Source organism: Anolis sagrei, chromosome 11, assembly GCF_037176765.1.
Source record: "Anolis sagrei isolate rAnoSag1 chromosome 11, rAnoSag1.mat, whole genome shotgun sequence".
NCBI classification, from domain to species: domain Eukaryota; kingdom Metazoa; phylum Chordata; class Lepidosauria; order Squamata; family Dactyloidae; genus Anolis; species Anolis sagrei.
The window spans coordinates 17874548-17888669 of NC_090031.1; the positions used below are offsets into that span (position 1 = coordinate 17874548).

The window sequence follows — 14122 nt, forward strand, 5'->3', positions numbered from 1 at the left end:
AGATCCTATGGCTCAATATAATAATAATAATAATAATCATAATCATAATAATTCAGAGGCTGGCTGGCCATCTGTAGGGAGGGATTAGATGGTGGCAGATTAGGGTTAGACTGGATGCCCTTTGGGGGTCCCTTCCAACTATAAGATCCTATGGCTCAATATAATAATAATAACAATAATCATAATAATTTGGAGGCTGGCTGGCCATCTGTAGGGAGGGATTAGATGGTTATGGCTCAATATAATAATAATAATAATAATAATAATAATAATAATAATAATTTGGAGGCTGGCTGGCCATCTGTAGGGAGGGATTAGATGGTTATGGCTCAATATAATCATCATCATAATAATTTGGAGGCTGGCTGGCCATCTGTAGGGAGGGATTAGATGGTTATGGCTCAATATAATCATAATCATAATAATAATTTGGAGTCTGGCTGGCCATCTGTAGGGAGGGATTAGATGGTTATGGCTCAATATAATCATAATCATAATAATAATTTGGAGGCTGGCTGGCCATCTGTAGGGAGAGATTAGATGGTTATGGCTCAATATAATAATAATAGTAATAATAATAATAATAATAATAATTTGGAGGCTGGTTGGCCATCTGTAGGGAGGGATTAGATGGCTATGGCTCAATATAATAATAATAGTAATAATAATAATAATAATAATTTGGAGGCTGGCTGGCCATCTGTTGGGAGGGATTAGATGGTGCCTCCCTTTGTGGCAGATTGGGGTAAGACTGGATGCCCTTTGGGGGTCCCTTCCAACTGTAGGACCCTATGATTCTGTACCAACAATAATAATGCAGAGGCTGGATGGCCATCTGTATGGAGGGCTTTGATTGTGTCTCCCTTTGGGAGTCCCTTTAATTTTAGGACTCTATCTCTTGTCTATCTCTAGATTCGGAGAGAGAGAGAGAGAGAGAGAGAGAGAGAGAAAGGGGCGGGGTCTGGCCCGTGGCCCCGCCCCTGCAATTGCAGGCCACGCCCTTAGGTGGGCGGGGCCTAGGGAAGGGGCGGAGCCTTCTCCGGCTTCTTTCGGAGGAAAAAGTTGGAAGTTGCTGCTGGTGCTGCTGCTGCGCGAGGCTCCCGGAGAAGGAGGAGGAGGGAGGGGGAGGAGGGAGGGAGGAGGAAGGAGCCTCTCTGCAACTTTGGGAGCCCGCCCCAGCCCTGCCCGCCCGCCCGCCTGCCTGCCTTCTTTCCCTCCGTCTCTCCCTCTCCCTCTTTCCTTCCTTCCTCCCTTCTCCCTCTCGGGCCGGGACCCGCCTCGTGCCCTGCCCCGTGACCGGAGCCCGGAGACACACTCCGGGAGGAGAAGAAGAAGGAGAAGCAGAAGCAGGAGGAAGAGGCCGGTAAGCAGGCAAGGGAACCTCCACCCAGACATCTCTCTCTATCCATCCATTTCTCTCTCTATCTATCTATCTATCTCCCTGTGTATCTGTGTATCTCTCCCTCTCTATCTGTGCTCTCTCTCTCTCTCCATCTCCTTATCTGTGTATCTATCTCTCTCTCTCTATCCATCCATCTCTCTCTCTCTGTGTATCTCTCTTTCTCTATCCGGCTATCTCTCTATCTATGTATCTATCTAACTATCTCTCTATCCCTCTATCTGTCTGTCTGTCTATCTATCTATCTATCTATCTATCTATCTATCTATCCATGTCTCTCTCTCCCTATCTGTGTATTTATCTATCTCTCATTCTTTCTATCTGTGTATCTCTCTCACTCTCTCTCTGTATCTCTCTCTCTTTCTCTCTCCATTTCTATCTATCTATCTAACCATCTCTCTCTATCTATGTATCCCTCTCCTATCTCTCCATCTCTCTCTCTCCATCTATCCATCCATCTCGCTTTCTCTCTCCCTATCAGTGTATTTATCTATCTCTCCATCTTTCACTCTCTCTATCTAACTATCTCTCTCTATCTGTGTATCTATCTCCTATCTCTCTCTCTCTCTCTCTCCATCTCTCTCTCTCTCTCCATCTCTCTCTATCTCTATCTCTCTCCTATCTCTCCATCTCTCTCTAACCATCTCTCTATCTGTGTATCTATCCGTCTCTATCTCTCTCTCCATCCATATCTCTATCTTTGTATCTATCTTGCTATCTCTCTCTCTCTCATCTCGCCTGTCTATCCATCCATCGCTCTCTTTCTTTCTCTCTATCTCTCTATCTCTCTTTCTGTGTATCTATCTATCCATCTCTCTCCATCTCTCTCTGTATATATATCTCTCTCTCCTCTGTCTATCTCTCTCTCTATCTATCTATCTATCTTCCTCTCTCTCTCTATCTCTTTATCTCTCTATCTCTCTATCTATCCATCTCTCTCTCCATCTCTCTCTATCTGTGTATCTCTCTCTCCTCTGTCTATCTCTCTCTCTCTCTCTCTCTCTATCCATCCATCTATCTATCTTCCTCTCTCTCTTTATCTCTCTCTCTATCTGTGTGTCTATCTTTCTATCTGTCCGTGTCTCTCTTGATCTCTATCTCTCTGTGTATCTATCTATCCTTCTCTCTCTCCCTCTCTCTTTCTGTCTGTCTATGTAGTTGTCTATCTCGCTATCCCTTTCTCTCTCTTTTTCTCCCTCTATCTATCTCTCTCTCTCTCTCTCTGTCTGTCTTATCTAGGTTTTTCTCTCTCTGTTTATCCCTCCATGTCTCTCTCCCTTCCTCTTTATCTCTCTGTGTGTATCTCTCTCTCTCTCTCTCTCTCTCTCTCGTACTCTCTCAATCTCTTTACCTCTCCCTCTCTCTCTCCCTCCCTTTCTCTCTCCTCATCTCTCTTTCTTTTTTTCTTTCTCTCTCTCTCTCTCTCTCTCTCTGCCTCCCTCCATCCCAAGGATCCTTTTCTCCCTCCGGAGCTGTCCTTCAGCACTGCTTCCCTCTCTCAATCCCTCTTTATCTCACTATCGAAAGGAAAGAAGGAAGGAAGGAAGGGCGGAGAGGGGTCGTCCCCCTCCCCTTCCCCAACCTTGCTCTCCTCTTCCTTCCTCCGCCAAGCCTTTCTTTCTCCTTCTCTTTCTCCTTCTCTTGTTGCTCCGACTTGGAAGGGGGTGGACTAGATGGTCTTTGCTCCCTTCTTCCTCCTTCTTTGGCCTGAAGAGGGAAGAAGACCCTTCCCTAAGAGCCCCACCTTTCCTTCCTTCCTTCCTTCCTTCCTTCCTTCCTTCCTTCCTTCCTTCCTTCCTCTTTCATTCTTTCTTCTTTCTCTCCTTCCATCCTCTTTCTTTTCTTCATTGCTTCCTTCCCTCCCTCCTTCTTTTTCTCCTGCCTTCTTTCTTTCTTCCCTTTTTTCTATCCTTTACTTCTTTTTCTCCTTCCATCCTTCCCTTTTCCTTTCTCTCCCTCTTTCTTGCCTTCCTTCCTTCTTCCTTCCCTCCTCTCCCTTTCTCCTACTTTCCTTCTTTCCCTCCTTCTTTTATTTTATGTTTCCATCCTTTTCTTCCTTTTTTCTCTCCTTTCTTCCCTCTTTCTTCCCTCTTTCCCACTCCTCCTTCCTTCCTTCATTCCTTCCATCCATCTTTCTTTCTCTCCTTCCTTCCTCTTCTTCCTTCCTTCCTTCCTTCCTTCCTTCCGTCTTTCTTTCTTTTTTTCTTCCCTCCCTCCTCTTTCTCCTTCTGTCCTTCATTCTTTCCCTTTTATTTTCTTCTTTCTTTCCCTCCCTTCTTCTTTATCTCCTTCCTTCCTCTTCCTTCTTCCTTCCTTCCGTCTTTCTTTCTTTCTCTCTTCCTTCTTTCTTTCTTTCCCTCTTATTTTCTTCTTTCTTCCCTCCCTCCCTCCTCTTTCTCCTGCTGTCCTTCATTCTTTCCCTTTTATTTTATTCTTGCTTTCCCTCCCTTCTTCTTTATCTCCTTCCTTCCTCTTCCTTCTTCCTTCCTTCCTTCTTTCTTTCTTTTTCTTCCCTTCCATCTCTCTCTCTCGTCTCCTTTCTTCCTTCCCTCTTTGGCTCAGGCAGATTCAGAGTTAGAGATCCTGCCTCTTTCTTTCTTGTTTCCTTCCCCCTTCTTCTTTTTCTCTTTTTCTCTTTCTTTCTTTCTTTCTTTTTCTCTCTCTCTTATTTTCTTGTTTCTTCTCCTCCCTCCTTCCTTCTCTCCTTTTCTTTCTTTCCATCTTTCTCTCTCTCTTCTCCTTTCTTCCTTCCCTGTTTGACTCAGGCAGGTTCACGGTTAGACATCCTGCCTCTCTTTCTCTTTCTTTCTTTCTTTCTTTCTTTCTTTCTCTCTCTCTCTTTTTCTGCTTCCACACATTCCCTCCTTTTTCCACCCGGGAATGAAAGGCACTTGCTTAGTCTGCAAAGGGAAAACCCTTTCCGAAGAGCAGGCTTCTCCGCACAGAACTTTTTCCCCTTCTCCCTCCAAGACATTTCCCAAAGGGAAAACATTATTATTATTATTATTATTATTATTATTATTATTAGCATCATCCTTTTGGAGACAGAAGCAGTTGGACCTCAAAAGAGTTGTTGATGTTGTTGTTGATTAGTATTACTCCTACTACTACTGCTATTATTATCATGCCGCTTTCTCGCTCTTAAAAGAGATCCATCAATCAATGAGTCTCATATCTGCCAATGGGAAATGTAGTTTTCAATTATTATTATTATTATTATTATTATGAGAGCAGTAAATGGGACCTCATAATAATTATTACTATTATTAATAATATTATTATAGTAGGTAGGACCCCAAACCTGTTGTTATTTTTGTTGTTGTTGTTATTATTATTATTATTATTATTATTATTATATTTCCATCATTCTTTTGGAGAGATATGCAAGAAGAATCTCAAAATAATAATAATAATAATAATTATTATTATTATTATTATTACCACTACTATTATTAGTAGTAGTAGTAGGTAGGACCCCAAAACAGCTATTGTTGTTGTTAAATTTGCATCATTCTTTTAGAGAGAGATGCAAGAAGGACCTCGAAACTATTATTATTATTATTAATTATGGAGAGAAAAGTAGATAGGACCGCAGAACTATTATTATAATGTGTTATCAAAGGCTTTCATGGCCGGAATGCCTGGGTTGCTGTGAGTTTTCCGGGTTACCTGGCCATGTTCCAGAAGCATTCTCTCCTGATGTTTCACCCACATCCTCAGAGGTTGTGAGATCTGTTGGAAACTACCGAGTGTGGTTTATAAATCAGGACAATAAATAAAGAGTTAAAAAAATGGAAATTCCAGACAAGAATCAATCAGACACCTCCCAACAAAGGATACTCTCAGGCAGGCTTTGAAGCTGCAAGACCATTCAATGCTAATCAAGGTTGCCAATGGCAACATTCCCACCTGCCTCCAACAGACAAGAGTTCTTTCTCCCATTTTGGACATCATTCCACAAGTATATAAACCCCACTTGCCTCGCTTCCGTCAGACCTCACAACCTCTGTGCCATAGATGTGGGCGAAATGTCAGGAGGGAATGCTTCTGGAGCATGGAAAACTCACAGCAACCTATTATTGTTATGTTTGCACCATCCTATTGGTGAGAGAAGTAGGTATGACCTCTAAATTATCATTTTGGAGAGCGAAGTATGACCCCAAATAATAATAATAATAATAATAATAATAATAATAATAATAATAATAGCTATTACTATTATAATTATAATAATCCAGCATATAGATCTCGTTTGCTGTGACATACTGTGCTTTTGTGTCAGTAAAATAATAATATTACTATTATTATTATATTTGCATAATTATTTTGTCGAGAGAAACAGGAAGGACCCCAAAAGATGATGATTATTATTATTATTATTATTATGATCTTTGCATCATTCTTTTGGAGAGAGAAGTTAAGTAGGACCTCCGAGCAATTATTATAATGTTACCGTATTATTATATTGGCAGAAAGGAGCAGGTAGGATGACCCCAAAGCAAAGTTGTGGCGGGTGTTGTTCGTATTGTTGTATTATTATTATATAATAATATAATAATAACTTTCCCCTTCGGCGCCCTTTGGGTCGATCCTCCCGAAACACGCCGCCTTTCCCAAATACCACTTTTCCCGAGGAACGAAAAGAAACTGCTTTTAATTGCCCAGCGAACCATTGCGTTTCCCCCTTAATTCCCCAGCAGGGTGTTGTAACCGTGGGTTGCCTCTCGCTTTCAAACGCAGGCTAATCCAATAAAAGCCAGAGAGAGAAAGAAAGGAAGAAAGAAAGACAGAAAGAGAAAGAGAGAAAATGAGAGAACCATGTAGTCCAGATACTCAGATCTAATTTTGCGAGGCGGGTGAACAGTTGTCGATTCTGTGCGATTGAATACAGCTTTTTCATCATATCAAGGAGATCTATTTTTGTATTATTATTATTATTATTATTAGTAGTAGTAGTAGTAGTAGTAGTACTAGAGCCATGTCATTGATTCCAAACCAATCGTCAATCCTCCCCATCCATTTAAAATTTGGATGACAGGTTCTATTATTATTATTATTATTAGATCCATGTCATTGATTCCAAACCAATCGTCAATCCTCCCCATCAATTCATAATATATTATTTGAGATTTGAATGATAGGTTCTATTATTATTATTATTATTACCATCATTATTATTATTAGATCCATGTCATTGATTCCAAACCAACCGCCAATCCTCCCCATCAATTCATAATATATTATTTGAGATTTGGATGATAGGTTCTATTATTATTATTATTATTATTATTATTACCATCATCATTATTATTAGATCCATGTCATTAATTCCAAACCAATCGTCAATCCTCCCCATCAATTCATAATATATTATTTGAGATTTGAATGATAGGTTCTATTATTATTATTATTATTATTACCATCATCATTATTATTAGATCCATGTCATTAATTCCAAACCAATCGTCAATCCTCCCCATCAATTCATAATATATTATTTGAGATTTGAATGATAGGTTCTATTATTATTATTATTATTATTACCATCATCATTATTATTAGATCCATGTCATTGATTCCAAACCAGTCGTCAATCCTCCCCATCAATTCATAATATATTATTTAAAATTTGGATGACAGGTTCTATTATTATTATCATTATTATCATTACCATCATTATTATTATTAGATCCATGTCATTGATTCCAAACCAATTGTCAATCCTCCCCATCAATTCATAATATATTATTTAAAATTTGGATGACAGGTTCTATTATTATTATCATTATTATCATTACCATCATTATTATTATTAGATCCATGTCATTGATTCCAAACCAATTGTCAATCCTCCCCATCAATTCATAATATATTATTTGAAATTTGGATGATAGGTTCTATTATTATTATTATTATTATTATTATTATCATCATCATCTTTATTATTAGATCCATGTCATTAATTCCAAAGCAAACTTCAGTCCGCCCCATCAATTCATAATATATTATTTGAGATATGAATGATAGGTTCTATTATTATTATTATTATTATTATTATTACCACCATTATTATTATTAGATCCATGTCATTGATTCCCAACCAATCATCAGTCTTCCCTATCAATTCATAATATATTATTTGAGATTTGAATGATAGGTTTTATTATTATTATTATTATTATTATTATTAGATCCATGTCATTGATTCCGAACCAATCATCAATCTTCCCTATCAATTCATAATATATGAGATTTGGATGACAGGGTCTATTACTATCATCATCATCATCATCAGAGCCAGACGATCGGATTCCAAACCGATCGTCAATCCTCTCCATCAATTCATAATATATTATTTGAGATATGGATGACAGGTTGGATTATTATTATTATTATTATTATTGCCACGTCATTGGTTCCAAACCAATAATCAATCCTCCCCATCAATTCATAATATATTATTTGAGATTTGAATGATAGGTTCTATTATTATTATTATTATTATCATCATCATCATCATCATTATCATCATCATCATTGTTATTATTATTAGTAGAGCCATGTTATTGATTCCAAACCCATCACCAATCTTCCCTATCAATTCATAATATATCATTTGAAATTTGGATGACAGGTTCTATTATTATTATTATTATTATTATTATCATTATTATCATTATTATCATTATTATTAGTAGACCCATGTCATTGATTCCAAACCAATCATCAATCCTCCCCATCAATTCATAATATATTATCTGAAATTTGGATGACTGGTTCTATTATTATTATTATTACTATTATTAGGACCATGTCATTGATTCCAAACCAATAACCGATCCTCCCCATGTCTTCATAGCATACTATTTCCAATTTGCATGAAGCATGGCATATTAGTTCAAATTTGGGTGTCAAGTTCAAATATTTATTAGTAGTAGTAATATCGAGGCCATGCCCTTAATTCCAAACCTTGCATCGATCCTTCCCATCAATACGTAAGATATTATTTGAGATTTGGGCGACGTATAGCATATCATTATAGAATCGGATGTCAGGTTCTATTATTATTATTATTATTATTATTATTATTATTATTATTATTATTATTTGAAACACAACAAGATGAGTCCACAGCAGACAAGATCACTTTGCTGGCTGTTGTATTAGATCACACGTCGGACACTTCTCAAGTGTCTAGGACTATTATTATTATTATGATTATTATTAATAGGGCCATACCTTTGCTTCCAAACCAATCCTCCGTCCTCCCCATCTATTCATACTATTTGAGATTTGAATGTCAGCTTCAAAGATGTGTTCTTATCATGGTGATGATGTTTGCGGAAATCTCATTCCCTTCCTTTGAGATCCATGGCATATTACTTGAGATGTTGCATCCTTGGGATTCAATGGGGAGCACCCTTTCCCATAGAGCCTTTGGGTTAAATCCTTGTGCCGGCTGGAATACTGACCGAAAGGTCGGTGGTTCGAATCTGTGAGATGTGATGAGCTCCCATCTGTCAGCTCCAGCTTCCCATGCAGAGACATGAGAGAGGCCTCCCACAAGGATGGAAAAACATCAAAACATCTGGGTGGCCCCTGGGCAACGTCCTTGCAGACTGCCAATTCTCTCACACCAATATCACCCAGTACATAGACGACTGGCTCATAGCACAGGCATGGGCCAACTTGGGCCCTCCCAGTTGCTCCTGACAATAAGTTTATTTATTTATTTGCTGCATTTGTTGACCGCCGTTCTCAGCCCTAGGGCGACTCACGGCGGTGTACAACATATAAAAACAATTTACAATAAAGCAATATCACTAATACACAATAATATAATTACACTAAATGATCCGCTCCGTCTTATCGTAGAATCATAACCAATCTCGTAAACCATATTCCGTTCCAGTTGTCGTTACCAGTTAATGTAGCACTCAGTTAAATGCCTTCTCAAATAGCCATGTCTTTAGGCTCTTACGGAAAGACATAAGGGAGGGCGCTTGTCTGATGTCAACAGGGAGGGTGTTCCACAGCCGGGGGGCCACCACCGAGAAGGCCCTCTCTCTCGTCCCCGCCAGACGTGCCTGTGAAGCAGGCGGGATCGAGAGAAGGGCCTCCCCAGACGATCTCAAGGCCCTCGTGGGCTCATAGGCCGAGATGCGGTCCGCCAAGTTGGCCAAGTAATGCAATAGCTCCTCTAGCCACCCTCAATAGTGGCCATTAATGGCATTATCTGCTCTTAATTGGCCTCATTCCAGTTAAATTAATAACCATCCTGATACCTTGTCATGGCAACTACCTGATACCTTGTAAAGGGACCGATAAGACACAGACGAGTTTAAGGCAAAGATCAGAGGTTTTTACTCTCTTTGGAGAAATAGGATGTCAGCGGAGAAGCCTTCCCTGGGCAACGTCCTTGCAGACGGCCAATTTTCTCACACCAGAAGCGACCCCTTCCCATTCATTTTGGCACCTTTCCTTCCCCCCCTAAGTTAGATGATAAAGCGATAGACCTAAAAGAGGCCTACCTCCGGGTCCCAATAAATAGATGATAGAGTGATAGACCTAAGAGAGGCTTACCTTCATATCCGGATAGATAGATAGATAGATAGATAGATAGATAGATATAATGCTTAAGCGGCCGAGGGGGGAAAGGAAGGGGGCTGAGGCTGTTAGGAGTTGTGGGAGTTGTCGTCCAAAATACCTCCAAGTTTTCCCATGCCTGGACATTCTCCTGCACCACCCCACAGCTAAGTGTATAAGTTTGAAGTTGTTAATGTAAAACAAACCCCTCTGGCCATTTACCAAGCCAAGGCAATTAACCAAACCCATTGTTCACCTGTTTGTCTTCTTCCTTTCCATCCCAATGCCAACTCCGTAACCGGGGATAAGTATAGATCCTTCGGTATTGCAAAACTTTTCCGTTCCAACGTGATATTTCTCCCACCCCCCTTCTCTCTTTTCCCGAAATAGACCTGTCAGATGGTTGCCATAAACCAAATGTGGGTTTTTAATTTTTTATTTTTTTTTGCTTTTGCATGACAAACTCTTGTCATTTCTAATATTGACATCCTGGGCGCTGGCTTGGGATGAGTCTCATGCGTTTTCGGAAGTGAGTGAGTTGGATCTGATTTCAGCAAGACTTGAGAGAGAGAGAAACAGAGAGACCTTGCATTCTTTTTTGCTTTTTCTTGATTTGCTCGTGACTTTTGGAAATACCAGCCAGACTTTGCTTTCCTTCTGAAGAAGGAAAGGCTCCGTTCAAAGGAAAGACAATGATTTTGCCTCCTAACTGGTTGAAAGAGGGAGGAAAGGGAGACCAGGGAGTTGCCTCTTTCCTTTCCAAATAGCTATTTGAGGAACTGGAGATGCAAGGTGTCTTATTGAATGGTATTTTGTGTGTATGGCAGAAGCAACTTGAGAAACTACAAGTCGCTTCTGGTGTGAGAGAATTGGCCGTCTACAGAGGACATTGCCCGGATGTGTTACCATCCTGTGGGAGGATGTCCCTGCATGAGAAGCTAGAGCTGACAGATGGGAGCTCATCCTGTGAGTTCAGAAACTGCAAGTCGTTTCTGGTTTGAGAGAATTGTCTGTCTGCAGAGACATTGCTCAGGGGACGTTGCCCGGATGTGTTACCATCCTGTAGGAGGATGTCTCCACATGAGAAGCTGGAGCTGACAGATGGGAGCTCACCCTGTGAATTGAGAAACTGCAAGTTGTTTCTGGTGTGAGAGAATTGGCCGTCTGCAGAGACATTGCCCAGGGGACATTGCCTGGATGTGTTACATCCTGTAGGAGGATTTCTCCACATGAGAAGCTGGAGCTGACAGATGGGAGCTCACCCTGTGAGTTGAGAAACTGCAAGCCGCTTCTGGTGTGAGAGAGTTGGCCATCTGCAGAGATGTTGCCCAGATGTGTTACCATCCTGTGGGAGGCTTCTCTCATGTCCTCACGTGGGAAGCTGGAGCTGACAGACAGGAGCTCACCCTGTGAGTTGAGAAACTGCAAGTCGCTTCTGGTGTGAGAGAGTTGGCCATCTGCAGAGACGCTGACTGGATGTGTTACCATCCTGTCAGAGGCTTCTCTCATGTCCCCGCATGGGAAGCTGGAGCTGACAGATTAGAGCTCCACCCTCTCGCGGATTCGAACCACTGACTTTCCGGTCAGCAGTTCAGCCAGCACAAGGGTTTAACCCATTGTGCCACCACAGCATTAATTCAATGGAAGTAGGCTGATTTGGGCTCGCTTTGTGGCAGCTTTTGCATATATAAGGGTCGGTCAAAAAGTTTACATATATGAGGGTCAGTCAAAATGTTTTGCTTCCTGCATCATAAAAAAATTATGAAGGAACGTATAACAGCAGAAGTTGCTCCAGATCCTAGCCTAAACTGTTCTCTATACAAAACTCATGTTCAACATGGTCACTATCATTTTGGATACGTTTGCGCCATCGTTTAATTCAGGCATCCAAACCATTTGGGAAAAATTCAGTGTTTTGCTTCTTTGTGGCCCATGATTTGAAAGCTGTTTGAACGTCATTCAAGTCATTGAATCTGAACCGATGTAGGTTATCTTTCAGAGGTCGCACATTGCAGATGTCCGTTATGGCGTCCCCATAAACATTCTTCAAGTGATGATGGATTTCCTTAGGTGCATGTTAACCTTCTTTGGCCAGAAATTCAATGACAACTCTTTCTTTGAGCTTCAGATTCATGTTTCTAATCAGTCAATCTGAACAAGGAAAGACTCCATCAGTAGAGTAAGGTTCCCTCTCTCATATCATGCATAGGTAGTCCGGTATCTGTGAAAGAAATAAAGCTTCGAGTGATGGAGGCATTACTTTTTGACCCACCTTCGTCTAATGAGAGAAGGAAGGCAAACCAGCTCCGGCTTTGCCTTGTGTACATTCTGTCCTTAAGTCATTTTGATTTGTGATTCAGGTTTGTTGGCTTTCTTCCCTCCTTTAAGAAAATAATAATAATAATACTATAACAGCTCTATTGGAAAGGGATGTTGGATTAAACGCCAGCCAACGCCGGGAGAGGTCACTGCTCCGGCTGTATTAGGAAGGCCTTAAATGCGATTAATCTTCCAAATTGTTTTTTATTAAATTCCATTCTCCCAATAAATCCTCTGCCTCCAAGCGGTCACCTGGCCACATTGTTTATTGGCTTTTCCCCCCTCATTTTTATCCATCCAAACGCCAGTCTGTTCTTTTATTCTCCCTGGATATTGACGATAATATTAGTGAGACAGCAAAAGCTTTACATCAGGCATGGGCAAATTTCAACTTCACAGTTCCTTCAGTACATGGACAATATCCTTCAGTTCATAGATGACAGGCTCATAGCACAGGCATGGGCCAACTTGGGCCTTCTTGGTGTTTTGGAGTTCAACTCTCACAATTCCTTCAGTACATGGACGATATGCTTATAGAATAGGCATGGGCCAACTTGGGCCCTCCGGGTGTTTAGGCGTTCAACTCCCACAATTCCTTCAGTACGTGGACAACATACTTATAGCATAAACATGGGCCAACTTGGGCCCTCCAGGAGTTTTGAAGTTCAACTCTCACAATTCCTTCTGTACATGGACAATATCCTTCAGTACATAGACGATAGGCTCATATATGGCACAGGCATGGGCCAACTTGGGCCTTCCTGTTGTTTTGGAGTTCAACTCCCACAATCCCTTCAGTATGTGGATGACATACTCATAGCACAGGCATGGGCCAAATTGGGCCATCCTGGTGTTTTGGAGTTCAACTCTCACAATTCCTTCAGTACATGGACGATATGCTTATAGAATAGGCATGGGCCAACTTGGGCCCTCCATGTGTTTTGGCGTTCAACTCCCACAATTCCTTCAGTACGTGGACAACATACTTATAGCATAAACATGGGCCAACTTGGGCCCTCCAGGTGTTTTGAAGTTCAACTCTCACAATTCCTTCTGTACATGGACAATATCCTTCAGTACATAGACGACAGGCGCATAGCACAGGCATGGGCCAACTTGGGCCTTCCTGTTGTTTTGGAGTTCAACTCCCACAATCCTTTCAGTATGTGGATGACATACTCATAGCACAGGCATGGGCCAAATTGGGCCATCCTAGTGTTTTGGACTCCAACTTCCACAATTCCTTTAGTACATGGACAACATCCTTCAGTATGTGGATTACATTCTCTGCACAGGCATGGGTCAACTTGGGCCCTCCAAGTGTTTTGGAGTTCAACTCTCACAATTCCTTCAGTACGTGGACAACATCCTTCAATACATGGACAACATACTCAAAGCACAAACATGGGCCAACTTGGGCCCTCCAGGTGTTTTGAAGTTCAACTCTCACAATTCCTTCTGTACATGGACAATATGCTTATAGCACAGACATGGGCCAGCTTGGGCCCTCTTGGTGTTTTGGACTCCAACTCCCACAATTCCTTTAGTACATGGACAACATCCTTCAGTACGTGGATGACATGCTCATAGCACAGGCATGGGCCAACTTGGGCCCTCCAGGTGTTTTGGAGTTCAATTCCCACAATTCCTTCAGTACGTGGACGACATGCTCATAGCACAGGCATGGGTCCAAAACACCATGCCTGTGCAATTCCTTCAGTATGTGGACAACATACTCGTAGCATAGGCATGGGCCAACTTGGGCCCTCCAGGTGTTTTGAACTTCAACTCTCACAATTTCTTCAGTACATGGGCAAC

At 41.1% G+C, this 14122-nt stretch overlaps 1 protein-coding gene across 7 annotated transcripts in view; it reads left to right on the top strand.

Moving 5' to 3' along the window:
- The first annotated feature begins 1027 nt into the window (after positions 1-1027).
- NTNG2 (netrin G2) overlaps positions 1028-14122 on the top strand; it is a 135451-nt gene continuing 122356 nt past the window's right edge. For 3 of the 7 annotated variants that reach the window (XM_067471972.1, XM_067471975.1, XM_067471974.1), the window contains exon 1: positions 1028-1363. The gene's annotated coding sequence lies outside the window, so the exon portion shown is untranslated. Of the gene's footprint in view, positions 1372-14122 lie in introns of all 7 variants that reach the window. The other 4 variants (XM_067471976.1, XM_067471977.1, XM_067471973.1 and 1 more) reach the window with 3 other exon arrangements.